The sequence below is a fragment of the Mytilus galloprovincialis genome, chromosome 12, assembly GCF_965363235.1.
Source record: "Mytilus galloprovincialis chromosome 12, xbMytGall1.hap1.1, whole genome shotgun sequence".
NCBI classification, from domain to species: Eukaryota; Metazoa; Mollusca; class Bivalvia; order Mytilida; family Mytilidae; genus Mytilus; species Mytilus galloprovincialis.
Window position 1 is genome coordinate 23,499,417 of NC_134849.1, and position 14,452 is coordinate 23,513,868.

The window sequence follows — 14,452 nt, forward strand, 5'->3', positions numbered from 1 at the left end:
ACCCTTGACTAGTGAAGATGTATATCGATGTATTCTGAAAAAAAAAGATATTCGGTTAAATTAATAATTGTAGAATTAAAAATAAAATAAAGACAGAAAGAATGCAGATATTGATTTATTTATAAGCTAATTTTAACATGTTATCTTTTTTATTGTCAGGTTGCTGTCAATTCGGATGTGTTGGGTGTGGATTAATGATTAATGATGGTATTTACTTCCTCTTGACGATGTTTTTGAAATTTTTAATTTTCAACAGGGAACGAAGACGATTAAGTTGAAAGTTTTTTTTTGATTTCTCTTCTTCTTCTTCTTTTTCTTCTTCTTCTTCAAGAAATCTTCCGAAATTGCCACATTCTTCGTCACAATCGCAAGACTTATCTCCACATTCTTCTTCACAATATGGCATACATAATTCTTTGGCGCATTCCGATGGTGTAACTCCTTCCATGTCAAGACATCCTACCATATATAGAGCTTCACCTGCTTCTAGTGTTTCATCAATCAGCCTTTCGATTTTATTGCAAGTTTCATCATCTAATTTTTTACGTTCGCATATCTTTTGTCCTTCTCCTTTCACGCAGCACTCGATGTTTCTTAAAGGTTGGTTCAGGCACCTGTCCAATATTTCGCCGCCCTCTTTTGCACCCTCTTCGCCAAAATATGCCTTTGCCATTCCAACGCCCATTCTTCTCAGGAGCCCCTTTTCTTTTTCACTAAGAGTTTCAGCACCACTGACAATGAGGTATGGGTTTTGCTAATTTTTGAAGGCCGTTCGGTGACCTATAGTTGTTAATTTCTGTGTCATTTTGTCTCTTGTGAAGAGTTGTCTCATTAGCAATCACATCATATTTTCTTTTTTTATAACTAATTGGTATGTGCACGTTAGAAGTACGTTTCTTCTACAAAAGAATATCAAAATAATCAGTGACGCTCGAATAAAAAATAAATTAAACTCCATTATGTACAAGGAAATCTGTAGTAAACACACATTTAAAAGAAATATATACTGAACTCAAACGAAAATTCAATTAGGAAAATCTCTTACTAAATGGCAAAACCAAAAGCCCAAACACATCAAACGAATGGACAACAACTGTCATGTTCCGGACTTGGTACAGGAATTTCCTTAGAAAATAGTGGATTACACCTGGTTTAAAGCTTATAGGCCCCTTTTGACCAAAATACAAGTCCTTTATTTCAAGATGAAAAGTGTTGGTATATGTCAAGTGCTAAATCATCCAGCGTCTATGAAGTTCAAATTTAACAGAAATAAAAAAATGATAATTTAAATTCTCTCAAAATAACATTTAGATATGCGATAAACAACTTCTGACCAAGGTTTCCAACTTCAGACAAGCACATGTATATGTTAAGAGTGTGTGTGTGTGTGGGCCGGGGAGTTTGGGGGGGGGGGGGGCTTCATAAGTTTTCACCGTAATTGAATACCTTAACAAGAAAATAGTTTTTAGTTTCAATATTACTTATCTGGTGTTTAAAGGTCACAATCCGGGTCACAGGGAGCCAACCTTTAAAGACATTTCTACATTTGTGCACCTTGAATCTTTTAAAAAAACAAGAAACTAAAGGTTCCCAATAAAAGGTTCCTAATGAAAGTTTTCCTTAATACAAGGTCCTTAATAAAAAGATCCTAATAAATAGTTCCTAATAAAAGGTTCCTAATAAAAGGTTCCTAATAAAAGGTCCCTAAAAAAAGGTCTCTAATAAAAGGTTCATAATAAAAGGTTCCTAATTAAAGGTCCCTAATAAAAGGTCTCTAATAAAAGGTCCCTAATAAAAGGTCCCTAATAAAAGGTGCCTAATAACGTATCTGTACGTTCCTTTTTTTTAATAACACAATCCATACTATAAGTTATTGTACAAGTAATAAGTGAATTATAATTTGTACAAAATGCTACATGTTCACAGACAACGGAATTTATTACAAAGGATACTAATAATATATACTGGAATGGTCCTGGATCCAATTGATTTTAATATGTTTATGTGATGTATGTTACTGAAATTCTTCTGCAAATACAGGGCCACCCGATATTACCAGTAGAAAGACCCCAATAGATATACATTGTAAGAAGATGTGGTAAGCGTGCCAATGAGACTATTATCCATTCAAATCACAATTTTCAATTATCTTCAATTTCTACGGAAGATTGGCTGTCAAAATGCTAACATTTCAATTTTCAATAACAGTTCATAATAAAAGAATCATAATAAAAGGTCCGTAATAAAAGGTTCCTAATAAAAGGTTTCTAATAAAGGGTTACTAATAAAAGGTCCCTAATAAAGGTTTTTGATATATAAAAAAAGATCCCTAATAAAATGTTCCTAGTAAAAGGCCCCTTATAAAAGGTCCCTAATAAAATGTTCCTAATAAAAGGTCCCTAATAAAATGTTTCTAATAAAAGGTCCCTAATAAAATGTTTCTAATAAAAGGTCCCTAATAAAAGGTCTCTAATAAAAGGTTCATAATAAAAGGTTCCTAATAAAAGGTCCCTGATAAAAGTTTCCTAATAAAAAATTCCTATAATAAAAGGTCCCTAATAAAATGTTTCTAATAAACGATTCATAATAAAGGTCCCTAATAAAAGGTCCCTGATAAAAGTTTCCTAATAAAAAATTCCTATAATAAAAGGTCCCTAATAAAAGGTTCTGAATAAAAGGTCCCTAATAAAAGGTCCCTAATAAAAGGTTCCTAATAAAAGGTTCCTAATAAAAGGGCCCTACTAAAAGTTTCATAATCAAAGGTTCCTAAGTAAAGGTCATTTACACGGGTTCATTATGTAGAACAGTTTTATCATATAAAGTATTATATAAATGTATTTTCATTACATAATTCTCCTATCATAAATGTATCAATCAGACCGGTTACTTAAATGTCTCTAGTACGTCTCTAATAAAAGGTACTTTAAAAGTTTACTTTCTTGTCCATATATAAAGAAGAGATTGGTCAGGACTTTAATTCCAGCTAAGCTTAACACAACATAAAAATAACAATGGTAACTCAATTGCTTTAGATATCATCGGGCGATCGCTTTATTTGCTAACAAAGCCTGAGGTATTTTGTAATATGTAAATAAGATGGCTGTCATGCGAGTCTGGTATATAAAAGGAAATGACCAGTCCGCAAGACTAGAGACCGACAACTAGACAGCCACTGATCACCGCACATATTCTAACCGGTAAGTAACTCAGATTGTAATGTTTTTTATAAATAGTAAAACACGTTTGAAAAGGATGATCTCTGTAGAGGTTTTTTTATATTTTTTTTTTTAGGTTTAATCAATATTTTGAGAGATATTTTGATGCTAAAAAATCATATTAAAAAACAAATTTAAACTTTAAATCAAATCAAATATCGAAAATAACATAAAGAAGACAATATGGTAACTTTACAATGATGAAATACGTCGTTTGTTTATGTGTTACACATTTATTTTTCGTTCATTTTTTTCATATAAATAAGGCCGTTAGTTTTCTCGTTTGAATTGTTTTACATTGTCATTTCAGGGCCTTTAATAGCTGACTATGCGGTATGGGCTTTGTTCATTGTTGAAGGCCATACGGTGACCTATAGTTGTTAATTTCTGTGTCATTTTGGTCTCGTGTGGAGAGGTGTCTCATTGGCAATCATACCACATCTTCTTTTTTATAAAATAAATAAGAAAGAAATCTAGTTTTCCGTGGAAATTTTTATCACCTTAGAAAATTTTAAAAAGATTTCAGTATGATTTTTTTTTTTATCTCAATACTGAAACAGTTACGGATGCCCATTATTAAATACACACACACAACTTTAATTAAATTAAAAACATATTCATAACCAAAGAGCAGAAAATAGCTCAAGGCCACCAATGGATGTTCAACAAAGCAAGAAAGGCACGCACCCGGAGCCGAGGAGGGCGTTCGCTGGTCCCTTTAAGTGTCATTTGGTTTCCCACTAATTAAAAAAAAAGAGTAAACTATTAACCAACCTTCCGTCAGAAACAAATAACTTTTTATAAAGCAAAGCATTTTTATCTCATATCCTATGGTACTGCAATGAAAACATTCCGTATGCCATGATACTTGCATAAGATTTTATCTGATATAAACTATGATACTGCATAATGACAGATGCTCTCGTGTCCCTGGTCTATGCATGTTTTACAACAACAAAAATGAAAACTCAAAACAGATACTAGTGATTTGAGATTAATAGTATATTTTTGTTTTTGTTAAAGTTTACTTAAACGAATAAATTCCAATCTTTTTATGTTTATTTTCAGAGAATAACAAACATGAAAATTATAATTTTCATCGTGATCGCCATGATCGGCGCATATGAAGCTAAAATGTTTCATTTGAAAAGGGCAGGACCCGACAGGGAAAATGATATCCAAGATGCTATAAAGAGTGTCAAAGATGGGTTCGGCCAGGACAAGGAAGCGGAAATCCGTGAGTGTATGGCCAAGGAAGACAACTGTGAATCTGTCGGATGTTTCTATTACATTGTCTCGGGTCTTACCGATGATGAAGAGTACCACCAAATGGTTGTAGAATGGGCGCTTGGACTACGTAAGATGTGCTGGACCGATATCTGCGAAACATGTGGTTGGTGTGAAGGTGAAGATCGTCGAAGGTCAAACAGAGAAGATGCCGTCAGCGACGCTGTACAAGATATCCAGAAGAACTTTGGAGTTGATAAAGAAGCAGAGGTCCGCGCATGTCTAGACAAACCAAGTTGCGAATCAGTAGCTTGCTTTTACATGCTGGCCAAAGAGCTTACCGACAAAGAAGATTATCATTTCAAGGTCGGAGGCTGGGCGCTGAAGGTTAACAAATTGTGCATGGAGGACGTATGTGAGGAATGCGGATGGTGCGAAGAGAAGCGTAAAAGATCCTTCCCATCAGTCAAAAAATCTCCTGCTAAACAAATCTCAAGCCTTAGTCTCTCCGCCAAGAAACGCTTCTTGTCACATTTGAACTTTTAAATATACATCGAGCAGACCATTTAAAGGACATTTCATGAACTGAACAGTTATTAAATGTTTATATAATTACCTTTTACAGAATTTATAAGAAAATTGTTCGTAAATTGTAAAAATAAAAAGGTTTTAATAAAAACAGATATGCATGTAAATAATGTAATGTTTTTAATATATAAGATGATTTATTGCACCCAATTTTTTAAAACAAGAAAAAAGACATTTGACAACTTAATATTAGCAGAATCCCTTCAGCGCAAAGGATATCTTTCTCCCCTTCACAATTCACAGCTTTGTTGAACCCTTTCGTATATTTTTGTCTGAAACAGTTTTCTGAACAAACATTTGAAAGCCAATGATGTATAGATATATGTATTTGAATTTCCAATGAGCTACATTTTATATGACCTTGAGCATGCGTAATTAAGGAAACTAAAAACATTACCATTTTTTACATTAATTCGGCCGTTAGTTTTCTCGTTTGAATTGTTTGACATTTGTCATTTCGGGGCCTTTTGTAGCTGACTATGCGGTATGGGCTTGGCTCATTCTTGAAGGCCGTGTGGTGACCTATAGATGTTAATTTCTGTGTCATTTGTTCTCTTGTGGAGAGTTGTCTCATTGGCAATCATACCACATCTTCTTTTTTATATACGGTTAGCTTAGTCTGATGGAGTTGGTTCAGTCATATAAAATTTCAAAATATCTTATATACATGTAAGTCTAAATCGACACCTATTAAATGCAAAATATGAGATATATAAAGCTCTTTACTTTTATTTAATTCCCTTAAGAAATCTCTGTTGTGGTCTAGTCCGTATATCCGTCCGAAAACCATTTGGTAGAAATAGTTGGTCTTATTTTTCTTGGATTCTATTAAAATGGAATTGCTTTATATTTAGTCTGCAGTTTCATAATCTTGAGTGTTAAGCAAGCGAGTAAGCAATGTTTTAGACTGATTCCCCGATCGCAATATTCAGTACATTACACATATATACCAATATCTCGTGACAGCGTATGCCGGGCTATTAGCTAATACCTGGAACGTAGTACCGGGAACCATGCAGGATAGCAAAATTTCATCTCCCATGGATAGACTTCCTGTTTCCCAACAGTTTGAAATTCTACAACACCTATTACACTAGGAAACTAATTGTCAAAGTTTTTATGGCTTCTATTGAAGGGAATGATTAGAATTTGGTCTGCAGCTAGAAACAGTCATTCGAGATACAGGTACGTCGGGGAAGTTTGGACTACCACAGGAAAATGAGGTTATATTTGATAGGGACAAACATTTTGCCTAGCCACATGCAAACTACCGTTACAGAGGGTTATTTTCGCGGGGTGTAAATTTTTGCTTATTTTCGTGGTTTGAACAAAATCGCCAATATAAATTCCGCCAATTTAAAAGTGTACATGCAAAGGTATTGATAAAAGTTTTGAATCCGCCAAAATAATAACAGCCAAAATATTTCGTATACCTTATTCAAGGAAAATCGCGAAATTTTACACCTGCGAAAATAACCCGCTATATGATATATGGACACTCAAAGGTTTAACGCCCTCATTGTGACCGGACATGGTTGCGTACTTGTACATCCCGCACTATCAAACCGATGCCTCACTTGTACTCTTGCAAGGGTTTCAACGTCGGTCGGAAGGAGACCAAGAGTGACCATTTTTCTATTCCCCTGTCACCAATGGGGTAAAAATACTTGATACTTTAATAAATGACACGCAGTGACACAGGTCAAGAATCAGTATTGGTGTTGTTTACTATATATGAAAAGGGGGAAATGATGTATACGTTTTGTGACAACAACTTAAAGGCCCTCTAAACAGGCAACCATTATAATTTTTTAGCCATGGCGTTGTCAATTTGTTTTCGATCTATGAATTTGAATTTCCCTCTAGTAGCGTATAGCGGGTTATTTTCGCGGGAGTAAAATTTCGCGGTTTTCATTGAACAAGATATAAGAAATATTTTGGCGATTATCATTTTTGCGGATTCAAAACTTTTATCAATAACTTTGCATGTGTACTTTTAAATTGATGGAATTTATTTTGGCGATTTTGTTCTATCCGCGAAAATAAGCGAAAATTAACACCCCGCGAAAATAACCCGCTTTACAGTATCTTTCGCCATTCTTTTTTACATAAATGAGGGTCTGGTTGGGGTTTCTTCAATTCTGTATTCTTTAATTTCATAGGTCATTTTTCTCTTTTCTTCTTGCCCATTATTGCCTATTCTTTATATTTAAGCACCTCATTATTCTCATTTTTGGTCCATTTTTCTATATTATCTACTTTTTGTCCATTATGTTCTATTCTGTAAACCCCCATCGACACCCTCATTAATCTCTGGAAACACTATAAAATCCTATGATCAGCTTGTATTACTGTTCATCATCATACAGGGCGTCTTTAGTCACATATATACACACGTAGCAAGCATTAGTGAATTTTATCATTCTTACAGTGTATTTGTACTAAAATAGTTTTATCCTGCAACCTAGCAATCAGCTTCTCCATCTTTAATTTGTTTTAAATGAAATCGACAAGAAATGTTTTACGTTGTCATTTCGGGGCCTTTTATAGCTGACTATGCGGTATGGGCTTTGCTCATTGTCGAAAGCCGTACGGTGAGCTATAATTGTTAATTGCTGTGTCTTTTTGACTCTTGTGGAGAGTTGTCTCATTGGCAATCATACCACATCCTCTTCTTTATAATGACGTAAACACAGACCAGATTACGGAAGTTCGCTACTCAGTTCAAAATAACAAGCTTTTCATAACACTAGTATATATCAAAAGAGGATTAAAAAAGGAACAAAAACAGCCAAAAAAATATATAGGTCAAAGTGCTTGTTTTTGAGATAATAGCCATTGAAATTTTGGCGGGGAATTTTTCTCTCTTGATTATTCATAGCTTTGTCATTGACAGGATTAAGTTCTCAAAAACTATTAAAAAATAACAAGGATTTTATAAGACTTTAACAGATGGCCAATAATTATACATGTACAAGATTTATAAAATAAAAAGTGGGGGTCAATGGGCAAATTTGTTTAAGGCATTCAAATGGATAAAACCAGAGGATTCCGAAAATCTTACAAAAATCCCTCAAAATGACACTCGAACGCCCTTAAGGACCCACAATTAAACTGTGGAGGCTTTATTTTATAGCTGACGCCACTGTATCGGTTTTGCTCATTGTTGGAGACTGTACAGTGACATATGCTTTCTAACAACCGCTTTATTTAGAATTTCGGATAGTTGTCAAATTGGCAATCATACCATATCTCTTTATTTTATAGTTTCATTCATGTGTTCTCGATCTGCAATATAAAAATAATTTAAATATTCATGCACTTTAAGTAATAAATTTTACTTTCTAACCTGTTAAGTTTTCTGAAAAATTGTGTTCTGTTCTTCATAACATTTGAAGCAAGGTCACATAAGTTATTCAACACTATATTTAAATTTTTTAATGTGCGTTTCTTTTTAAAGCAAATATGATTGATTAAAAATTACCCATAGAGATACTACGCCTATCAATTTAAAAATAAACTGCATGTTAATTTTTATGAAGAACAGACCACAATTTTTCAGAAAAATTAACAGGTTAGAAAGTAGAATATATTGCTCAAAGAACATGAATATTTATAAAAAAAAAATGTTCCGAAATGTCTTTAAATTATTTAAAAAAAAACCATAACACAATGGGATATTTATAAGGACACTCAATGATGACTTTTCCTAACATTCATGGGATCCAGTTAGTTTCATTAGTCTTCCCCTTTTAGTCTCGATCAGAAAATCTATCAGTGGCAAATAGCACTAGACCAATGACCTGTCTGGGCCTGCGTCGCTGCATGCAATTGATCGAAGCAACATGTAAACTAAAGAATAAATTAACATGACCAAAATAAATTTGGCCACTGTCGCTGGACACAGTTCACGTGTTACTTATGAAAGTCCGTTCGGGTCACAAATCATTTTGTTACATGAACGCTAGACTGGTTCCTAATCGCAATATTCATTATATTACACATATACCAGTATAACAGCGTAAACGGCTATCAGCTAATAACTTGAACGTAGTACAGGGAACCAGAATATGACGAACATGTCTCGACATCTTGTGCCATTGGCATTGATGCTGGATTCAGTATAACTAATGTTAACGTTCCTGTTTTGACAGCTTTTGCATTCCTTTGATGCTTAATTCAGTATAACCAATGTTATCGTTCCTATCTCGACAGTAATTGTTTTTGGCGTTGAACTTTCATGTCCTGGCACCTTCGTTATTTTCTTTGGGCCGCTGGATACACGGTTTGAGATGTGTTGTCGTTAATTTCTCGGCATAGATAGTCTTTCATCCCTGTAGAGTGAGTATAAGCAGAGTCGGTGGTCATGTCGCGACAATTTATGTTTTGGGCACTTTTACCATTTTTTCTCTGCATTGTTTTACGTTGTGCCTTTACTCAATAGTTCAAGCTAGGTACATGTAAGGGGGTGGTGGATCAATAATTAATATATTTAACTCAGACAATTTTTTATGTAAAATTGAGAATAGAAATGGGGAATGTGTCAAAGAGACAACAACCCGACCATAGAGCAGACAACAGCCATAGGCCACCAAGACTTAAGTCAGAAGTCTGTCAATCTAATTAAAAACCGATCTCTCATCGCTCCTGTTTCTAATATGTCGCGTGGGACTCCCACGCGACATATCAGAAACAGGAGCGATGAGAGATCGGTTTTTAATTAAGTCCCACGCGACATGAGAGATCGGTTTTTAATTAGATTGGAAGTCTGTTATTACGCCGGTTGTGGTTTGTTTTATTTGTTTTCCGTTCATTGTTTTGTCAGGTAGTTGGATTTTTTTTTTATGTCATTTAGTTGTTTGAATCGTTTCACATATTTTTATGTCGAGGCCTTTTGTAACTAACTATACAGTATCGGATTGCTCATTGTCGAAGGTCATACGATGGCGTAAAGTAGTTTTATAAGAGCTGATTTAGACTCTGTTGGATAGTTGTCTCATAGGTAGTCATATCACATTTCTTTAATGTATACTGTTTCGGTCGTTAGTATTCGATCTGCAATGTAATGTCACATTTTTTTTTTAAATGAAATGCGTAGTATCTCTATGGGTAGTCCTATTCCATTATATTTGCTTTGAATAGAAAAACACACATAATAAGATTCATATTTAATAGTGTTAAATAAATTATGTAAACTCGCTTTATTTATGAAGAACACAATACTTCAGAGACCTCTAACAGGTTAGAAAGTAGAATTTACCAAAAACACAATTATTTTAGTGCAAAATTTAAACAGAGAAAAAAAAAAAAAAAAATCTACCAAAATGGCTTTTTTTGTGTGTGTTACACATAACACATCATGATATTGATAAGGGCACTCAATTATGAATTTCCTACTAGGAACGAACAAAACTTTTGAAATGAAAATAACACTAAATATAATTCGTGCTTCTGAAGCGCTTTCCTGGATTAACCTTCATCAGGAATTCTCAAACCTATACATTTTTAAACCTTAGATAAAATTGTGAATGGAAATGGGGAATGTGTCAAAGAAAAACAACCCGATCATAGAGCAGGAAACAACCAAAGGCCATCAGCGGTTCTTCAACACAGTGATAAAATACCGCAACCTGAGGATAACACAAATTATAGGAAGATTGACAGGTTAACAGTTATATTTGATTTATATGTGCTTTTAGTAGGTAAACACAAAATTATGATCATATTCAGGGCTCAAAAATAAAATTTGAAATATTTTCTTTTGAATTCAAAATTAACACTATAGATACATGTATCTACGTTCTAGAACATAACTTCATATTGCATATTTGCCTCTAGCTCTCATTGGTTATAAATTTTGTTGGGTTGCCGACACTCTGTATACTCAGGTTTCTTTTTATATACATATCATTAAGTTCGAACAGCATTTATATAAATAAAGCAAGTATTAAGCATATTGAGTAACTCTCGCGACATTTTTTCCCCCCAAACAATCATGCCGGAACCTAAACAAGGCGATTTTGAACCAAGAGGCTCACTCATAATTTAACACGTGGTCAGTCATGTGTGGGCGTACTATTATAACGGGCGTCTTTTTATTTGGATCGACCGATTTTTTTGTGACCACAATTGTTATGATTATTCAGCAGAAGTTGGCAAAGCGATTACTTTTTTTGTAATCAAAACTGTTTTTAAATCACTGTATGACATATCTATTCATAATAATAGGACCTTGGTGTCAAAAACCTGTAACACTTTTCTAAATGAATAGACGAATAGAATATCTCATTCATCTAAAAGTTGAGATATTATAACGAGTTTTAACTTTTGTTTGTGCTTATGGAACGTGATTATCGGTACATAAATCAGAAAAAGACGATTATAACATATTATCAAATTTAAAGGTGAAAAAGGACAGACAAAACCCATTACCAAAAATGAAAAATAGATATAAAAATATATTTAGCGAAAGAAGAAACAAGGACAATCAGATATCCATAAAACAGTACACGAAACAAAAGAAAACACAAGGCAGCTATGCAATAAACCACTTAAGTTATCCTATCGTAATACTTATTCGTCGAAGGACATGTAGAAAAATCTGTCCTTTCGGAACCAATCCTTACTTAAGCAGTTTCATGCATATCAGTCAGTTCCAAATATATCTAGAAACCAGAGGGACGCCCCTAGTTTAAGTGTTCACAGTAAATACACTTACATTTTATGTTTGTACTATCTGATGTGCCCCTGAAGTTTATTGGTGCCTGATTGTTATTTTTCATCATACTTCCGAAAATCAGATATTAAACTTGCAGAAGATTGTATGCTTCTTACATACAAATTCGTAAATGTAGATTCATAAGCGTTCTTCAAGATTAGAATGACAACATGCAATGATAAAAGGAACCATTATTGAACTCAGTGTTTTTGAACTTACCATGCACATCCCATCATTAAAGAGAGGTCTGAACAACATTTGTGTGTATTTGTGCAAATGTTATATTTCAAAACATGTGTCCAAATTAAAAATGTTCAAAGAAGACTAAATACTGAAATATCCGTATATTAAGATTAAATAATTGTTCTTTCTCCCCCTCATCCCCTCAAGCCACAATTGTGAAAAGATTAAGAAGAATAATGCGCATGCACATCACCCGTCCCACTCACCGACAAACAGATGACCAAGAAATAATTGTACATGTACATTTTGTTTTGTTGATTATAACTTTAGATAGTTTTCATCCTATTTGTTTCTGTATTATTTGTTTTCGAATCATGTTCATTTCTTGGCTTCACAGGAGCTTTTCATTTTGTAATATACATTAAGTTGTTTACAATGAACATTTTGACATTAACATTGGACATTTTATATTTAAATGATGAAACTTAAAAGGGATGTATATGCCTGTCCCAAGTCAGGATCCTGTAATTCAGTGGTTGTCGTTTGTTGGTGTGTTACACATTTGATTTTTGTCCATTTGGTGGTACATACATTAAGTCGTTTTTTTTTCGTTTGAACTGTTTTAAATTTGTTATTTAGGTCTTTTATAGCTGTCTATGCGGTACGGATTTTTCTCATTGTTCAAGGTCGTACGATGACTAATAGTTGTTTATTTTGGTTTTTTGTGGAGACTGGTCTAATTTGCAATCATACCACATCTTTTTTTGTATATTAGGTGTTGGTTTTGTTCATTTTTGAAAGCTGTACGGTGACCTATAGTTGCCAGCTATTACATCAGTTGGTCTCTGGTGGATAGTTGTCTCGCTAGCAATATTCCTATTTTTATACAAGATATGCAAGCCATTTGTCATTGCTTACAAGCGAACTCCTCTCAAGCCTTGTTTTTTATTGGTTTTTTTTCCAGTAAAAGAGATTTCGACATATATTTTTTTGACTTCATCGTGTTACCTACATGTACCATACTTTTTTTCACCCTACGTTATATGTATACAAGATATCGAAAGTCATTCGTCATTGCTTACCTAAGAGGGGCTAAAGATACCAGAGGGACTTTACTAGCTTTGCTTGTTTTTTAAGCATGAGAGATTTCAACATATATTTTATGACTTCATTGTGAAACCTACAATACTTTTCTAACCCTTTATTATTATAATACAAAGTTTGACAAGTTATTAGAGAATACCTCATTCTATTATAACATTTACGTTTTTAAAGACTAAGATATTTATCAAATGTTTGCACAAGATTATAGTAGAAAAGAGTGAAGCAATTCACGACGCCTTAACACTCTATAAAAGATATTTTGGGTGAGAAATTCTAAGTCTTAGTAAATAAATCTGAGAACTGTCAAGTTGAAGAAAAGTTTTGTTGGTGTATGACATTTCGATGTATTGTAATTCAAGAGTTTCGAATGGCCTTGTACTTATATCACCAACGGAGAAAAATAAGAAACTTAATTACACAGTCTAAATATATTTTACTTCAGGTCAAAGAACTGCCAGAATATTGGCCATGTCACATTTTTTTGTAAACTTTTTAGTTTAAACTTATTTATTTATAGTGGATTGGGAAACAAGTTATTACAACTTATATTAATCCCTTTCCACGTGGCGGGTTTGTGCAAGTGTTGCCTTGTAGCGGCATTAGCCTGCTCTTTTTTGAAATCTACAAAGGTGTTTTATATGTGCAACAGATATTGCTGTCTCTAACACGGGTCAGCCATTTATCGTCCCTTTCCGACGGACTATCATCGTTTCTCAAGACCATATTCGCAAATGGTGTCAAGGGAGAGCCGAAAATTCAGTCCATGAATTTTTCTCCCCGTAACGGGGATCGAACAAAGAACCTTTGTGTTAGTAGTCCGATGCGCTACCCACTACACGACGGCTCTCTGTAAACTTCGTCATACACTTATACACTTCACACACGAGGGTAATTACTATCACCAGTCCAGTAGTCAATACTTCGGTGTTGACATGAATATTAATAATGTGGTCATTTTTATAAATTTCCTGTTTACAAAACTTTGATTTTTTTCGAAAAAAAAGGACTTTCTTACCCCAGGCATAGATTACCTTAGCCGTATTTGGCACAGTTTTGGGGAATTTTGGATTCTCAATGCTCTTTAACTTCGTTCTTGTTTGGCTTTATAAATATTTCGATATGAGCGTCACTGATGAGTCTTATGTAGACGAAAAGCGCGTCTTGCGTACTAAACTATAATCCTGGTACCTTAGATAACTATGGCATTCCATCTCTAGATTGAAATAACAACAATTATTAAGAGAAAAGAAACGATAAACAAATCATTTTTCAGTGTTACTTTTGTAAAATATGATTGAAAAAGCAGGACGGTTCGTTTATGAGACGGTTGATGGGTTTTCCGATACTGTGGTCTGGATGAGGGTTTATAGAATAGAAAATAGTCATAAATTATATTCAAGTAAACGAAGGTCATTAA

The 14,452-nt window shown here is 33.9% G+C and overlaps 1 long non-coding RNA gene across 1 annotated transcript; it reads left to right on the plus strand.

Annotated features, from left to right (window-relative positions):
- Positions 1–3,059: 3,059 nt before the first annotated feature.
- LOC143054531 (uncharacterized) lies at positions 3,060–5,140 on the plus strand. The gene is made up of 2 exons (XR_012971718.1): positions 3,060–3,197; positions 4,284–5,140. It is a non-coding gene; the product is annotated as an uncharacterized LOC143054531 (long non-coding RNA).
- The last annotated feature ends 9,312 nt before the right edge of the window (positions 5,141–14,452 follow it).